The 19548-nt window shown below is 33.8% G+C and overlaps 1 long non-coding RNA gene across 1 annotated transcript; it reads left to right on the top strand.

The window, feature by feature from the left end:
- The first annotated feature begins 4181 nt into the window (after window positions 1–4181).
- On the top strand, window positions 4182–18154 carry LOC136979668 (uncharacterized). Its single transcript, XR_010881420.1, has 3 exons — window positions 4182–4248; window positions 17710–17942; window positions 18055–18154. It is a non-coding gene; the product is annotated as an uncharacterized lncRNA (long non-coding RNA).
- The last annotated feature ends 1394 nt before the right edge of the window (window positions 18155–19548 follow it).

The raw sequence follows: 19548 nt of genomic DNA, 5'->3' as shown, positions 1-19548 counted from the left end.
ATATACACGAATATTTGATAAGATGACCAGTAACATTAAATATAAATTCACACCTCGAGAAATAACGTTTTTATATACTGTATTAATAGATATTAATTTAGCATGTCGACTGTAAATTATTTTAAATTTATATTAGTTTTAAGTCAAAAAGTTCAAAAAGAAAAAGTTTAGGAAAAGGGAATTAATTAGATACTTGTAGGTCATTTGTATAAATTTTTTAATCATATCAAATAGTCTGTAGTAGTAGCAGGATCGATAGATATAATGGTCAATCGCTAATGGCAATATTGCTACAAAAGTGACGTAATAAATATTTCTGTCACTTCGAGCGCCGTAATCGCTTTACGGCGAAACTATGGCCTGCGCGTAGTCAGAGTCAGCTATAAACATTAGAAATTCTTTTAGGAAATGAAATTTTCTCGTTTTTAAATTCAAATATTGCTTTAGTATTTATTTACAAACAGTTCTTTAAAAGGGACTGTTAGTAAATGCTATTTTAATTCGATTTTGCACATTATTTATTCATAAATATTGCTAATATTAGGCTACACAATTCTATTAACTTCGTAATTTTAAATTTATTAGACGGTTTGTTTTCTGCTCACGATTTCATTCTGAAATATTTTTGAGAATTCTCGTAATGGGTAAGAAAAGGTAGTTAAAAAATAAAAACTATAGTTAAACTTATCTGTACATAATTAATATGGGATGCCCTCAAGATTTCCCGAGAACTCTTTCTGAATCAGGAAGAAGGGTTGGTGAAAATTATATAAATTTAATTATAGAAATGTATAGAATTGTTAAAACAAGTGTTGGGATAGGTTGAAGTGTTACAAAAAAGAGGCTTTAGGGTTTAGGATGGATTTTGGAGTTTATCAACCCATATATTTTATTTTTTAAATTAATATTAGGTGAGTTATTGCAGGATATAGAGAAGGGAGCTATAGTATATGATATTTATAACTAATATTGTGTTTATGTTATGTATTTGTTATGTACGTAAACCTCCTGGGGATAACCCACACCGAATTGCCCCTTGACCTAGTTAGGCGACCCCGCACCTCTGACCTTTGGACACAACAATTGGCGGCAAGGATAAAATTGGAGACAAGAATAAAATTGACGACAAGGATAAAATTTGCAACGAAGACAAAGGAACACGACAAAGACAAAGGTCAGAGGTGCGAGGTCGCCTAACTAGGTCAAGGGGCCAAGTCGGTGTGGGTTATCCCGTGGAGGTTTACATACATAACAAATACATAGCATAACTTCGTTTCGTCCGATGGCTTTTTTATGTTTAATAATTTAAAGACAGTTCGCTCAAACAGAGATCACCATTTTTAATTCCGTGTTTAAGACAATACAATTCTGGCGACCGACCTTTCCTTAGAGACTACTAGCCCCTAAGGAATACATAACAGTTTATTAATGAGAGAGCAATTAAAGTCGAGCCAGAAAACGGTTAGGAACAGATTAGAAAGAGGATAAGTTAGGTTATTTATTTATTAAACAGATATACTGCGCGGAAGCAGAACATTATATATGTTATGGACAAAGTGATTAATACGGACATTGTGAATAATGACCAACAAAATCTGGCATTGTAATAAATTTCAAAAATTTATCAAATTGACCGGTCATTATGAATACTGCTATCATCTAGTCGGGCAAAATGATAATAACACGTTGAGGAATGATCATCCGACATACGCTGGCCAATCAGAACTTACATCTTAGTTGCGCATGCGTATTGCATTTAGTACCGAATTTTAAATTTATGTGACCAGTAGTTAATCTTTTTTCATTGACAAAAGTAACGATCATGGAGGAATCATTAAGTGACATGAACAGCCGATTAAACGAGTTACTAGCAGAAAAAAGGTGAAAACAATTAAATTTTTACAAAATTAGCGTATTTGTTAATGATAGAAAAAGTGAGAGTCAAAAATGGAAGTTACTTCTAACTTACCGGAAGAATATCAGTTAATAGTAATTCACAAAAAATAAATATTTCTAAATGAAATAAGTGGAGTTTTTTAAATCAAATTTAAAATTCGGTACTAAACACGATACACACACGCGACTGAGTGCTGATTGGCTAGCGTATGTCGGATAATCACTCCTCAATGTATTATTATCACTTTGCCCGACTAGGTGGTAGCAATATTCGTAATGACCGGTCAATTTGATAAATGAATCAATATTTATCACACTGCGCGCCAAAAAAAAAAAATGTCTGGGCATTATGAATAATGACCAGACATTTTTTTTTTTTTTTTTTTTTTAACTCTTTCCGCCCTGTGGGCACTAAGAGGGCCTCTTTTAGTAGGCCCATTATGGGTTCGGCCAGGCCCACAATGGGGCGACCGGGTGGTGAGGGACGGGGCCCGACATATCCGAACGGACCACCCCCCGAAAAATTCCTGGGGATTTTCGACCCGTTCGGATTCGATCCCGGGTCCCCCAGAGCGGTAGGCTGCCACCTTTACCGCTCGGCCATCCGGCCGTCCATGCCCAGACATTATGAATAATGCCCGATTAATCACTTTGTCCATAACATATACAAAACTTGCATGCAGAATATATAGCAATATATCACAGTTTTAAATAGAGATATTTAAATAATAATTTTGTTCTCGATTTAATTCACCCATATCCTCATCTTATTAAAATTTTTCCAAAAACCAAGTACACTTTCTCTTTCTTTTATGCACGATATTAGTTATACGGTAGATTTCTCTTGACAGAACCGTTGAAAAAGTTGCAAAACTACTCGAAAACAATAAAATTATTAACAACTAAATGGATAAAACAACCTTTTCTACCAAAGAGTGATCAGAGTGTCAGTGTCGGGTAGCCGATACATGAATTATACTGTACTTTAAAATACAGTGACAATAGTATTGTCGTTTCTGAGAAGTAACTTTCCCCGACTTCCATTTAAACTATAGAAAATTTATTGCGTAAAAAATTATTGTTTTTCCTTTAAATTTTTATTTAAATTGATCCTGCGTAGTAGCGGAGTGATATATATATATATATATATTTTTTTTCTGCTTACGAATTAGGTTAATTGTGAGGTTTGCCGATAGAAGTGTAAGAAAGCAAAGGCGGTCGAGCGGTCAGACGGTCTTGTGGGGGTGGACTGACTCACTGAGACTGGTTGGCCATCAAAAACCGTTTAATAAACATAGAAGTTTTCTTACAGTTTACTCTAGTTCGAAGAGGTACAACCACACAAAACGCGCGACTGACTGTCCCCAAAAGAGTTCGTCCAAAGTTCGTGTTCAGGTGTCTAGTAGTTCGACGTGGACGACGAGAAGACGATAGGCCCCGGGGCGAATGGTACGTACTTCGGCTGCTTCACTCGAGGCGAACCGATGATCTAGAGATGGCTAGACAACCACATATCCACGATGCTTCCTCTGGGTTCGAAAAGGATCCTTTCCTTCTGATGTTTCGGGAGCACACACCACCAAGGGAGGAAACTCGCGCATCCAAGAACTCCTTAATGTCCTTGAAACGGCGGTTTTATAATGTTTCTCCCCTAAGTCACCTCTCCATTGGTCTCTCATTGTCACCTGGTGCCAATTCGAAACCCGATGGAGGGCGCGGGAGAGGTCATCGTCGCGACAGAACTTGATTCCTTCGGCGGCGCGTGTTTCTCGAATTCGCCTCTTTCATTGTTTAAATACAGAAAAAAAACTTCCATTAAACAATGGAAATCTCCAATTTCGTCCCCTTTAGTCTACCCCTTTTCGGGTCCTCACATAATCACTGGTATATCGTTGTCTTCGTAGATAACGGTATACCAGTTAGATAACACACTTAAATATACAGAAGGAACGATAAAGTTACTTTTTCCTGGATCACTGATCAAATTTATTAAGTGTACATTTAACATTTGGAATAATGGTGCTTCGCTTTTCGATACATCGTCGTGCGTTTTCAAAGTTGCTGAAGTAAGCAAACCCAATTGGATTCCATTTTCAATATCTCAACATGGAAAATTTTTTCAACAACAACCGAAACTGGGAAATCAATATTTTTTTTTTTTTTTTTTTTTTAACTCTTTTCGCCCTGTGGGCACTAAGAGGGCCTCTTTTAGTAGGCCCATTATGGGTTCGGCCAGGCCCACAATGGGGCGACCGGGTGGTGAGGGACGGGGCCCGACATATCCGAACGGGAAATCAATATTTAGATGACGCTCCTCTTAGGAATTACTTAAAGAGAAATTTACCGAAAGAGGTGATTTTAATATCTTTTATTAGCAATAATGGTCTGGATTTCGAAAGTAATAATTATTTTTCTTTATTAATTATAAGTATTGCTCTTTTTCCAAAACAATTATTGTTGGTATGTATATGTTGCGTGAATATATAGAAATTTTTTTTACTAAGCAACTGCCGTCACCACGCGTTATGGAAGTATAGAGCTGTAGTGGAACTGAGTTGAGCGCCACCTGTACACAGGTAAAAAAACTGCTTCGGTAAAACACATGCGTCTTTGGGTTGGATACGTACTGAAACGCGGTGCTTGTTTTCTTCCTGTAATAATGAACCACAGCTTACTGCCACACAAACCTTCAAAAAATAACTGTTGTATGGTCGGTTGTAGTGTTACGTATATTACTGCGCCGCCAGGTACAAAGTTAACCAATAATGTGCGATAGATTTTTTTAAATAAAATTGATAATACGACATACGTACGTGCAGAATCAATACATTAAGTCAAAATGATCTACAGTCACTTCTCGAGTTACGACCATTCGCACTTACGACGAAAACAATTCATTAAAAAATTTGTAAAATGTATCAGTTTTTTACAGTTTTCATCAAATATATATCATATACAGTGGTACAGTGGCTAGAATATATTCTAGCCACTGTAACAGTGGTGATATTCAGCGGGTTCGCACAAGTTCGGCCGAACCCGTTGTTAAAATTTTCAGTTTTCCGAACCGTGTTAAACACACGGAACATTTCTCAGTGGTTTTGTTTTTTTTTAAATATATTAAAATATACGTATTATACTCTGTAATACTACTAAACTAGAGCCTTATACCCCGTTCGCACCGAGCATTTCAATCTAGATTGTGAGCAAGGTCGGGACTATGTCTTGGTGCGATCTCTCTCGCCGTTTCAATCTTGACCGAAACGAGGTTTAATCGCGATCGATTCAAGAGAGTTCTTGAAACTAGATCCAGTCATAAGAGAAATCCCACAATCTCACGCGCGCGAGATAATACAAGATGGCTGTGGAACACGTGTCGGGTAAGAGTCCGAGCGCAAGTTACTCGCGCGCCGCCCTGGTGGAAAATATTTACATAACACATAGGAGTTCGCTAAAGAGTGCATATGCGTTACATCTGACATTTCGAAAACCGTACCTAGTTCAGTAAATCGTTTATTGTTTTTAATTTAGCTTTTAGTTTTAGTTTAGCTTACTCGAAATTAAACGCCCTTACACGTGTAAAGATTTTTTAAAAAATTGTTGATTTCGAGACAAATGAGATATTTATAAAATATTTAGAGTTTAAAAGTTCTAAACTTTATTTAAAAGAAAATAGCATATATTATACACAAATCCAATTAGCTTTATATGTAACAAATATTCAATTTTCTTATTTATTTATCTATAATGATGTACTGTACAAAATGTAATACTTAAAGTGAAAAAAAATGAGACGTTCATTTATTCACTATTAGAGAAGATGCAAATGTTCTACTTTAATTATTATTTACCTGCAATTGTAAATAGTATTAAGTTTCAGTGTTTTCACAATAAAAAAATTTCACTCATTTATAATTGGTGGCTGCAGATTTACTAATACTGCACAAACAAACATTATTTTATCTACATATGGAAGAAGAGAAATGGGTAATCTACAGTTCAATATTTCAAAAATTTTAATTCTACCAATGGTTCTCTCAACGTGAATTCTTACACGAGCAATTTTGTATGTTTCGTCCATTTCATTAGCACTAAACTGATTTTGATTTGGTTTTGAAAAAGGAGGCATAATTAAAATAAAATTTTTATTTTTGACACCCAATTTAACTTGAGGAAACCCTCTATCAGCTATAACAATATCTCCCTCCTCTAGTTTTTGTAGAATATCACAATCATTTGTTATAAACGAATCTGTACTTCTTCCTTCATGCCCACTAGAAAGAAAAGTTATGTCCTGATGGGGCAATTCCAATTAAATATTTTACAGTACAAGCAGATTTATAGTAGGAATAAAACTGAATTTGATGTTGAACTGATGATGGCTTCTCAGTTTTAATTTCTGTACAATCGATGATTACTCTTGTTTCGGGATAATTTTCTTTAAATAATTGAGGTAATGTAGCCTTAACAGATAATTTTGTTGGCCAAATAATCCAATCTTCTGTTGCAACAAAAATAATTTATAAAATTTGTAAAAACTAAGTTTTAATGGTGGTTCTATGAATTCCAAACAATGCACCTAATGCCGAATAGCACAAACCCAACTTTAACTTCATTAGAAAACTTAGTAACTTATTTTCCCAAGACAATTCATAAATTCTAACAGGACTGTTTGGAAGCGTGTCTAAAAGTAAATTGAAAACATCGAATCCTACTGATATTAGATCTTTTAAAGATTGATCATCATGAAAATTTGCTACACCACTAAAATGACACGACCTATGATTTTCTCCACATTCTTTTGAAATCATTTTAATATGGGAAACTTGAGTTTCAGAAACATTGTTACTAGTCATGCAAATAAAAAATTTTTAAGTCTCCAAACCGTTCGTTTGTAACCTCTGTTTGAGTTCCAAAATCACGTTTTTGTTTTTGTTTAGGGTCTAAAAAATTGTTTTCAATTGCTACATCAAAGGTGTCTTCCTGCTTCTTCAAATAAAATATTTCTTCTGTTCATTAGGTGTTTATATCTCTTCACTGACTGTTCGTGTCGACAATTTTCTTCAATGTTTCTTCTTTTTTCGGGATAGATTGTTGGATTATAATTTGGACATCTTGGATCTTCACTTTTTCCCCATCTATAAAATGCATACTGCATATCCGTGCTGATTTAGAGGGTAGCCCTGTGATCCGTTTTTACTAAATTTACAAGGATATTTTTATAAAATTATTCGTGTCAATTTTTTTAAAATTAACAATAAATTTTGTATTTCTTCCTTTTGTCTTTTAGCAAAATTTATCCAAATTTGGCGCTTCTGTTTAAGGCAGTGTTTCCCAACCTTTTTTGTGCTATGCCCCACCTAAGCCTTTCTAAAATTCTTATGCCCCCCCAACATATATGTTGAACTCTTTTGGAAGGTCTCTCGTTGTCGTGTTCGTTGAAGTTTTTTCTTGCACTTAATTGCCGCACTGTTTTATCGTAACCACGATAAAACCCATCCTTTCATCAGTCTTTTGCACTTTCCAGTCATTGCCAAACGCGACCTGGAACACCACAACTCACGTCTGCCCACCTCGAGGTCTGGGCAAAGAATGTTCTTTCTCCTCTTTCACCGGCCTCAGGGCCTCGTTCATCTCTTTGTTCTCAGTGGTTCCCAGAATTGTTAATCCCACCCCAAGGGAAAAGGGTTATAAAGGAAAGTTCTAGAAGGAAAGGGAAACAAAGAAAATTAAAACTAACTTAAATCAATATTTACAATAAATATAGCATACAGCGGCTATACGGTTAACTTAAACTCTGGACGAGTTTCGAATTGCCCCCCTTAAGAATCAAATTGCCCCCTTGTGGGGCGTGGGTCCCACGTTGGGAAACACTGGTTTAAGGTGTAGACCTGCCAGAAAACAATAAAATGAAACTTTCGGCGTTACATGTTGCGTGTTTGCTAGTGTTTTAGAACGTCCAAACACAACAATTTACATTTGATTTACCCATTTTTAATATTATAACTCAAATACAAATTAAAAAACAATAAGCGATTTACTGAACTAGGTACGGTTTTCGAAATGTCTCAGATATAACGCAAATGCATTCTTTAGCGAACTCCTATATGTTATGTAAATATTTGCCACCAGGACGGCGCGCGAGTAACTTGCGCTCAGACTCTATGGACAGCGAAATAAAAAGGATATTGTATTTCGAGAGATGATGACATCTGTCTATTATCAGCAGTGCCATTCGGGGTGAAAAATTTCTCTGCCTAAAAAAAAAAAAAAAAATAAAAGGTCGACAGCACTAATATACTATTGTTACCTGGTCTTCGCCCAGGGCTCGTTACGTTCCAAATACGCCACTGATTATTAGATATATCGCAAGAAAAGGTATTGCATTTATTTCTAGCCAAAACTTCCATTTCGTTTGTCGGTGATTGTCAGGGAAAAATTTTCTGCTAGCGAACCCTTCGTTAACTGTTTCGAATATCACCACTGATCATATACATATATATCTTGCAATTGATTGCGTCATCTTTAGTTTTGTTCTGCAGTTCAATAATTTAGTTGCTAATAATTATGATAATTTATTAGAATAGGTTAGGTTTAGAAAACGTGCATCCCTACTGTTTCGTCGCTTCTGTATGCCGGAGTCAGAGATGCCGCCATTTTGTATACCTAGGGTAACATTAACCAAATTAACATTACCGGTCTCGACAGTCCCCTTTTTGCACAGACAATTAGCTTTCCGCAGGTCTGCGTGTCCGCCGTATTTGGCATTTGCCATTTAAATGTTTGAAACCTGCAAAAGTTCTAGTACAAATTATACAAAATGATAGATGCTTGCCCAAGAGCGTCGCCAGCCAATGGGCCAGGAGGGGCAAGATGATGTAAATCGATAGAGGATATGAATTATATGAAAGTAAAATAAAAATGATTCATAAAGTTTTAAGCATTTACTATGTACCGGAAAAGAAGTTTCTTAATTAGAACATTTTTTTTTACTTACAAGAAGCCTAAGAAGATTATTTTAATTAAAACTTAGCATTTAAATAATTTTTTGAATTTCTAGGGAGGGGCAGCTGCCCCTTCCTGCCCCTTTGGCGATGCCCTTGTGCTTGCCATTAACTTTCTTATATGGAAGTCAGTGGCGTGCCGTTCTTGGAAGCGATGGAAGCGCCGCTTCCCTTGTATTTTCTAAAATATAAATACATATTGTGCGATTATATTTATATTTTAACATACTTTAAATCTAGGACCTTGGATGGATGCTACACACCAAAATATCGTATAACGCTTCCAATGATTCTATCCAGGACCGGTTCTGGGCTGTTAGCCTCCTGCCTGCTAGATATTTGGCCGCCCTCGCCCCATTATGTGAATCGCGAGTAGATTTATAACTTAACCCAACCGATAGGAGCTTACTGGTATGTTTTTATGATTTAAAAAAAATCCATTAAAATATTTGATATATTTATTCTGCTCTCCCATCTTGTATTACAGATTTCAATGTTAAACTAATGATATTACGATTCAGTATGTCCCATCTATAAGCAGATGCAGAAAAAAAACGTGTACAATTCTTGTACAATGTTAAAAAAATAACTGTTACTGTGGCAGCATTATTTACAACTAAATTTAATGAATGAGATGCACAAGGTATAAAAATAAAAAAACTCTAGAATTTATATTCCTTAAATTTACAATTTATCCATTGTCATAAAAATTTGTCTTTCTATTTCTTTCTGAAGACTACAAATATTGAAGTACAAAGTAACCAGTTTCAACTTATTTCTACTTAAGAAGTAGTTAAATAATTAAGAAATTAGGGAATTAGGGACATAAATAAAACCCTGCCGAAAGAGCCGGAATTTTACTTAAAAGCTTAACCGAACCAAACTCTAGCCGAGTACAGTGGGACTGATTTCTTCGTAATATTAGATAATAAAGACAGAAATTTTTCCAGTTCAATGACAGTGACCGAAAAGTTATAAATTTTGGAAACTCCATGGACACCTGGTCCTAAAACGAATTACTTAGAAAACAAATGCCGGACAATCTGTTAAGTTTAACACATTTAGATTTTTACTTAGACTAAGTGGATTGTTTTAAGATTATAAAGTAAGGATTTTATGTTGTTTTTATGTACTGTACATGATGGGGATTTTTCGCGATTGGAAGTTGGAAATGGTGGTGTGTACCCCCACCGTCTCTAACCCCAATCTCGAAAAACTTGACCAGTAAAAGCGTATTTTTAATATATTAAAATTATTAGGAAAGGATTTTTATCAAGTCATAAATTCTTATTGACTTTCAACACGATGTGGACATACGTAGAACAAATAAAAATTCATAACGTGTATTGTCAGAATCATATATCAAACTCAGGTATATATAAAACATATTTTTTCTTCATCGATACTTATGACAGTGTTTTATTTTCAGAGAAAGTTTTGTAAAAGTTTATGTGAAAGAATGAGACAATGGATCTTTACAAAATGGCTTTCGCTAACTTCCCTAATCGATAACTGATGAAATAAAAGAATGTGTCGGAAAAAGAAAGAAAGTATTGTTAAAGAGAAAATTGTGACTGAAAAATAATGCATTTTTAAATGTTTGAAATTCAAAAATTGCGTAAATTCCCTATTATATTTACTTATTTTATACTTTTTTAAAAGAATTTAATTAAAAATCAGCTGATAAAACGTGTTTTTTTTAAATACAATAAAGTACAGTAAAACCTGTATAAACCGGACTCGCATTTTTCCGTTTTAAACAGGTTTTAAGTTCTGACAAAAACCTATTTAATGATACATCTTCTAAACCGTAAGTTTAATAAAAATTTTTGTTTGAAATATATTATTTCTGTTATTTATTTTCCTTTATTTACATTGACGTGTAATTACGAGAAATTTATTTCCATTACATATTTAAGTAAATTTTTTTTCTTTAAATAATTACACTCTTCATTTAACTAATTACTAAGACCCATTAATCAAAATTAAAAGCAGTTCCGTACGATTAGGTGCCGACTGATCGTTTGTGAAGCGAAAATTTAGCACGGAATATGTAATTTAAAGAATATAAAATAGGAGAAAAAATTAAACTGGAAAGTTTATTAAATGCCACTACTTATCAAATTCGGTGATACAGATTTAATTCAATAAAATTTCCCAGGATAAAATTAATTTATGGGACGTAACTATACCTGTAACATAATTCTACTATCGAGATGAAGCTACTTGAAAAATTGGTTAATGTTACCTATGGTTCCAAAATGGCGGCTCGTCTCTGATTCCAGCAAATAGAAGAAAGGAAACAGTGGTGACACACGTTCTAACCTAACCTAACCTAGTCTAATAATTTTGTTGATAATAGTTATGGTAATTTATTACTGCTTCCTTCTTCTATTTGCTGGAATCAGAAACGAGCCACCATTTTGGAACCATAGGTAACATTAACCGAAAAATTTAATACCTGTTATAATCACAATAAAAAAAATTAACGGAAGCATCTTTCTATATAACAAAATATAGAAGATAATGGTATCTTGTCCCTTGGCTGTAGCCCAGGTACCTAATGGATTTTAGTTGTAATTGGGCTGCAATTCGAAAGAAGTGTAGACTTATAAATTCCCATAATCTGTTTGTGTCCTTCCTTAATCTCGAGAACGGTGTAAGATAGATGAAATTCGAGACAAGATGTGGAAAGCTTACGGAGAAGAAGCCCCAATTAACACTATACATGAGTCAAGTGACTAATTCAAAAATTTTCCCCAGAATGGCATTACATATACGACCAGCATGACTCGGTTGTTATCAGGAAAAGTATGATGTACAGGGGCAAAAATAATTTGAGATCGAGAGCATATATTTTAAATTAAATAAATTAAAATTTCAGCCTGGCATTGTGACATTATCACAATAAATTTTGCTGATGTGATATGCTTGTGTATTCATTCAATTATAAGTAGAAAATATTATAAGAGCCTTATAAAAATTATATTTACAAATTAATTAAATGCGCTTAATTCTTGTTACTCGTGGCATATTTAAACACAACGATAATCAAAGGATAATACGAGAAAAGTTTTGAAAGTTTTATGACTAATTAGAGTTTGATAATTACAGATATTTTTTTTTTCGTTGGTTTAATTCATAATTAAGATTTAAGATTAAATATTTTATTAACCGTAATAAATATCACAGCAGAAAATGCCCAGAAGTACAAGTAACTGAAGATTATTTTAATTTACACGCTTAAATTGAGATCATTTGGCAGTTTAAGCGTTGTAAACATAATGGCACACGACAACTTTCCTCATTAGATTACTTTTTATGTAATTTTATACGAAGTCAATCCCTAGAGTCTAATTTCTGAAAATGTACTTAATGTGACCTTTAAATACAAAAATAAGAGAGGAAAACCATGACGAATTTAATTAAACTATATTGGCGAAAATTAATCTCTAAAGATATTAAGATTGTGAGATTTAAGCTCTAAACTGAACTTTTCAAACATATCGAAGGCCTTTTGAATAAAAATCTATATTATATATCAGTTAAGTAGACAGACTAACGTACTTTCTTTTCAAATAACAAACCGATTATATAAAAATTTTAATAGAAAGATAGACATTTTTAAAGATTCATAGGTATTACTTTTTCGTATGTGAAGTTTAGTTTAAACTTTCAGATATCAAAATATCATATTTCCACTTAGAAAATTTCTATATATATAAAATAAAGTTTCTCGCTACATGATTCGAAATTTTTCTAGTTTATATTAAACTTTGGTTTCTGGAAAACTGCCAACTTCGTTCAGATTTCTATAACATTGGCGATTCAATAATCGAGATTTCAGTTTTAATAAAAATTGAAAAGTTTTACAGAAGAGAGAGAAAAATAAATAAATAAACAAAATACGTCCAGTTTTCAAATTTAATTCGATTCTTATGTACAAATATTTATATTATTTCGATTCAAAATACGGATAATTCGGAGGATAAAAGAAGAAACGTATGCGTGCCTAGAGATAAAAGTATAGTTTAATAGCCATTAATGAAGTTAATCTTCCATGAAACTGGGGTTTTTTTTTAATGCTTTCTAAATAACTTTTCGGTTAATGTAACCCTTGGTGCCAAGATGGCGGCTCGTCTCTATTCTACTAAATTATCATAATTATTAGCAACCAAATTATTAAAATAGATTAGGTTAGGTTAGGTTAGAACGTACTGTACGTTTCTTTACAAAGCCATATTTAATTATAATATTCTTTAAAAGTATATTCATACAATTGAAGAATATTTTGTACCAGTTATGTATATCCACCACGCATTTTATTTCACAAAGTAGGTTTTTATTGTTTTATTTTTAATTTTAGCCCTTATATCATGGCTAGCGATTCAGAATGTAATTGTGATATTAAAAATACATTTAGAGACATCTATGGTTTTTACTGGCTTATCAAACTGTGAGGCCCGAAAATAGCCCCCCAAAGGGGATATGTACAAGTTTGTTAAGTCAAACCCTAAGATTATAACTTTTATAAGTGTCGAGTCGGCGACACTGGACTTTGATGTCGACGATCATAAAGAGTAACGGAAAAAATAAAATTTTAGGTAAAGAAAATTTAGAAAGAAAAATATTAAAAATTTAAGACGCAGTTTAGAAAACAAAACGAAACTAGAAAGAATAAAATATCAAAATGAGCGTAGGTGTCATAGTCAACGATTAAACGCGATCATAGTCTAAAAGACGGTGTCGGATAAACCTTCTCTTGCCGACCTTTCCTGCGACCTAACGAAGTTCCATTTACACCTGGAGACAGGTGGGATACTAATTGGGAAGCGAGGAAGAAAAGAGCTAGCCAATTAGCGATGATTCGATCCCGAGAAAATTATAAAGCCTCCGATGTCACGGACAGAAGAGCTTCCTCTAGACTACCTGCTGTGTTCATTCACCTCCAATAGTGTTGTTTCCGTTCATCTTTTGTGCACCGTCTCTTCAGATTTTCGAACTTTTAACTCGACGTTGCTACGAGGCCCCTCCAGCGTAGGACCAGACCGAAACCGAAAACAACCTAAAGCTCTGAACTCAAGGACCATTGCTAAATTTATGTAAGCATTTTCAACTAAAATAAACGGTTTCTATGTGAAACGCTTGCTTTTCTGCCTCCTCAAAACCGCCACCCACATCCGAATAGCCCTTAGCCATCCTGACGGTTGGGAATAAAAAAAACTCCCCCCATTTCGGCGAACTTACAAAACAAACGAATACAAATGGACTGTAGACCATCACTGACACTCAATTAACTGATTGCCCGTGGAAGTTGATTTCTTACAGAAACACAGCTTCCCTATCATCGAATGTCACAGTACGCCACTGATGAAAGTCCATATTTTAAAAATTCTGCAAAATATTTCCTTTTTCTTCCAATTATTGTTTTTTGGATAATTTGTTTTTTTTCATCATATAAAGAATGGCATTGTTAATGACCATGTATGATTTTTTGTGATTGTGATTAATAATCAAGTTTTTTGTTTTTATATTTCAGGAAGATAGTAAAATAGATAACTTAAACTGATCCAAATATCCGTTCTCCAGAAATCCTTTTAATTTGTTTGTTGATTGTGACTGACAATCAGTCTACATCAGTCAAACCTACTTACAGACTATAAGAATGGAAGAAAAAGAGAATATAAGTACAGAAAAAGGGGAAGGTGGAAATACCCGGGATTTCTACTCTGGGTGCTTCGTGACACTGGGCGGGGTTACTGATGCCTCCGATCATCTATTTCAGTAGGTACCTCTCGTTCACTTTGTCGATAATCCACTGTCAAATCCGTCCAATAAGATTGGCAGTTCATCAGGAAGGTCTTTGTCTACTTTAACACTAGATAGCTTCACCGTCTCGACCTCACTCGTCGAGCTCCAATTCTTATCCTATGTCGTTTCGACTTACAACCCGTGCTCCACGACCTTTCTCGTCGAGAGCCGAGATCCCTTCTTTCTTTTTTTCTTCTTTTCCTCTCCTCTCTGTTTTTTATTACTTTGTTTTTAACAATGCTGTTTTTCATCGGAGGCATCACTCCCCATCAGGTAGTAAAACAATTAGATAGTAAAGTGATTAAGAAGGAAGTCTTTTTTTGTCAACAGGAAAGGGAGAGAAACAAAAGAAATCTTAAACCTAACTTAAATTTATAAATTTATCAAATACAAAATATACATTAATATGGCCAACGGCCACACTATAATTCTTCTTACTTCCCTTTTTTCTTCTATCCCTTTCTATTAGTTTAAGTCCGATTAAATTTCGCGCGCGTTAGTTAAGTAGTATTGTCGGGCGGCATTTGTAACGGAACTGTACTACGCAGATTATGGTTACGATACGAACACCGAGGAACAGCGGGAATCTATAAAGAATTTGTACCATTTATTTCCAACGCAAAATTAAATTTATTTTAATTGATCAACACGTGCGTGTTTTTCTTTCGCGTCGTACTTTTCACACTATTCGCGTTTTTCATGAACTATAGAGGGCGCTGCATTTTTTACAAAATGGCTGCTTCATCTGGGTCGTTTGTAACTAGTAATGTAAAATTAATCATATATTACTGTCCGATATAATGATATATGTTGCTTGTAGCTGTTTATCGAGAAATTTTTAGTAGAACAATTATTGCTAGCGGGATACGTCATTATGTGGTATCGAAACAAGTGAGAGAGATCGTTCTATATATATTTGTGCCCTTTGTGTTAAAAACATCAGCTTTGACATTGTCCTATCAGGGCTGGATTTACAAGTAAAAAGCTATGTAAATTGTTGCTTAGGGCTTCAACTTTCAAGGGGCCTCAAACATCTGTACAAAAAAAAATTAAAGTCGAATTTTGTAATAAACATTTTTTACAAACCAACAATATATACTTTACTTTTTATTTTCTGTAGTATTTCATTAATTTTTTTTCTAAGAATTAACATAAAGATTTTTAATGGAATGAGTATAAAAATTTAATTAAATTCAGTTATAAAACAGAAGACTAGTGAAACCTCACATCTTTTTCTTCCAATAACGATATTGAATCAGAGAGATAGTCTGATTTAATTCTTTTATATTTATGATTGACTTCTAAAATTGTGAAGGGTTGGTAAGGGGACTTAGAGTTCAGCTTAGGGCTTCGAAATGCTTAAATCCGACATCTTTGTCTAAAATTGGACAATCAGGAAACCGCCAATTCTTAACAGTTTAATCCACTCTTTCAGAATTCGGAGAAGCTCATAAATAAAACCGATCGATTTCCGAAGAATCATCTGTTTTTCGTGTGGGAATAGACGAAAACTTATATTAGGCTCCCGTAAGTCTTTGAAATTGTAATTTGGAACGCAACAGAAAGCTTTGCTTTTTCTATTGCTATTCATCTTTACTGCTGATAATACACAAGGATTAAGCAAACGACCCAGATAGAATAGTTTTGTTTTTAAACGCCAGAGGGCGAGCATTCGGTGAAAAATGCGAATAAAGTTAACAGTATCTTTACTAACAGGAAATAAAATCTGGTTAAGGCCAGTGGCGTAGTGTGGGTGTCAGCCGCCCGGGGTGGAGGAAAATTTCGCTCCCCGCTTAAATAAAATACGGGTAATCCCTACAAGTCAGTACAGATGGTGTGTCAGTCGCTACAATGAGCAAGATGTCATTATTATACATTCATTTAAAGGAAAGGGAAAGGGCCGACCCTGCCGCCCCCACTACATTACACCACTGGTTAAAGCTGCTCTTTATTAATAAAGAAACTTTCTACTTATTTCATTCGTTTGAAAAACAAAAAGCAAAAGCAACCCACTCTATCCAATGGTCCCAAACAAGCTCTTGAAACCCCTGATTATACTGTATATATGTTATTGGCAAAACCAGACTTTACGCCACTAGTTTAGAATTATTATTCAAGTATATTAATGGTTAAAATAAAATTAAAAGGCAATCAATTAGATGAACAATATTTATTCAAACATAGTCTACGTAATTATAAAAAACGGTGTTAATGTTACCCTAGGTATCGAAGGTGGCGGCTCATCTCCGATTCCAGCAATCAGAAGATAGGGAACAGTGGGGACGCACGTTCTAACCTAACCTAACCTAACCTATTCTAATAAATTACCATAATTATTTAGCAACCAAATTATTAGAATAGGTTAAGTTAGGTTAGAACGTGCGTCCCCACTGTTCCCTGTCTTCCGATCTCTGAAATAGAAGATGAGCCACCATCTTTGATACCTAGAGTAACATTAACCAAAAACAGTATTGATTAGAAGTGACACAACACTTCTACAAAACTGTAAAATAAAAATAAGCTAATCAGTACTTATCAGTTTGTATATATATATAAATTTATTTTTATTAAGCCATGCACTTTTAAAGGTAATTAACTTTCGAAAATCTTTTCAAAAATTCAAACAAAATAATAAAAAAAAACTTTTAAAATCAAACTAAAATTAAAAATGAACTTATTTGTGTTTTATGATGAACTTAAATTAACCATTAATATATTTAATCATTAATATAGGCCTACTTGAATAATAATTCTAAACTAGTTTGGCGTAAAATCGGGTTTTGCCAGTAACATATATATTGAATTTCATAGCAAGATTTTTGGCTGTGTCAACATATTTTAGTCATTCTAATGATTGATTCACCATCAAAATGCGAAACTTACATTATAAAATAAATAAATTATTTAATTTGTTGATTAATTTAATGGTTAATTACATAAGTTTATAGTTGTTTTATAAAATAAATGAATTAAAAAGTGAAATGGTTTTTAATTTGTTTAGGTATTATATGAAATTGAGCCAGATTTGGTTAGATTTGGAGATTGTGTAGCAAGTGATATCAATGTTTTAGGAAGAGAATGTGAACTAAATCCTCCAAAATTGTACCAGCAAAATGCTTGGGGCACTTATGTTAATAAATTATGGACTTGCGATGCATGGAAAAAGTTGCACGATATATGTGCCAAAGAAGGACTCGTTGCAATTGGATATGAAAATAAATATTCAGAATGGAGGTATAAAATATTTTAAATTTTTCAGTAAAAATTATATTAAAAATACAATAAATATGTTATTACATTTGATTTAATTTGAAAGAGAAATAAATAAGTTATTTCTATAATATAGTCGACTCTATCAGATGGTTAAGGTATATCTTTATACACCTTTGTCGGGCTTCTATTCCGCTCCTTTAGCAATGACAGATGGAGCAGCCAAAACAATTCAGGTATTTAAAATCTTACAAACATGTTAATATCTATCACAGTTTTATCAACATTTTTAGTTAAAGAATTAACTTGTTATAGAATAATTTCAAAATATTTAATAATACTGTATCTATATATATAATTGAGATGAGTTGATAATAATAATAATAATGATAATAATAATAATAATCAGTGCAGAGCCAAAACGGTAAGGAGTTGAAAGTTGAAATTTGGTACACAGTTAGGGTACGTCACGCAGATGCACACTAACTGTAAGAAGGGATTTTTCGAAATTCCTCCCCATGGGGGAGTGAGACAGGATTAAGTCTTAACACTTCCATCAACAATGGAAGTGTCAAGTAGCAATGGAAGTGTCAACAATGGAATTGTTACGTAACAATGAAATTGTTAAGAGAAAGCGACGTGCAAGACGCAGATGCTGTTTTTTTCGTTTTTGCAGGAAATCAAACATATTTTTAGACCCATCTAACAATTCTCTAATTAGTCTAGAAACGGGGACCCAATTCTTGCATTCTGTGAAAACGGGTAAGGTTAACTGTAACATAATAATCTTAATCTTCGCTACCGTTAATTTTGCCCAAGCAATGCCGGGCCTACCTGCTAGTATATATATAAAATTATAAAATTTTTGGATTATTTATATTATCTGTTTAGACCAGCGTTTCTCAAAGTGGGCGATAACGCCCCCTTGTGGATACTGGAGGCTTTCAGGGGGGCAGTAGAAGGCTCAAAGGAAATTAGGGGGCATTAAGGAAATCTAGAGGGGCGATGGCAGACAAATTCTATCTATAAAAATCTGACTATAATATATATAAAATGCTGACAATCTATATATTTTTTAATTTTTATTGAAGATCACAACCTGAATATTTCTAACACGTTGACTTATATTATAGCATGAATGAACTTATTATAGTAACATTATTGCATAAATATGCTAAAAATGAAAGTTCAAGAATGGCTACCAAGAATTTCGGCTGCAGAAGCAAATCTCTCAACTGTACCCTGAGTTATGGTCAGTTGTTCAACGATTTCTGATAGCATTCCCATCGTCGTATTTGTGTGAATGTGGATTTCGTGCTGTAGCAACGTTGCTAACTAAAAACAGAAATCGGCTGCAAGTTACTGAACGCGGCGACTTACGGCTGATTTTAAGTGAATTCGACCCTGATATTAACAAACTGGTCGAAATACATCAGATTCATCCTTCACATTAGATAAGTTTTAAATTCAAAGCCTTCTTTTAAATGTTAATAAAAATACTTCTAAATATGATTAAGTATGAGTTTTATTTCCTCTCATTGAAACATTCTTTGATCTCAGAAATACGATATAGATCACACCCTATCTATCCTATCCATATAATAATGCATATTTAAACATTATATTTGCA

The sequence above is a fragment of the Centruroides vittatus genome, unplaced genomic scaffold (genome assembly GCF_030686945.1).
Source record: "Centruroides vittatus isolate TY-2023 unplaced genomic scaffold, ASM3068694v2 contig_1157, whole genome shotgun sequence".
Classification (NCBI taxonomy): Eukaryota; Metazoa; Arthropoda; class Arachnida; order Scorpiones; family Buthidae; genus Centruroides; species Centruroides vittatus.
This window is presented reverse-complemented; position numbering and strand designations above follow the sequence as displayed.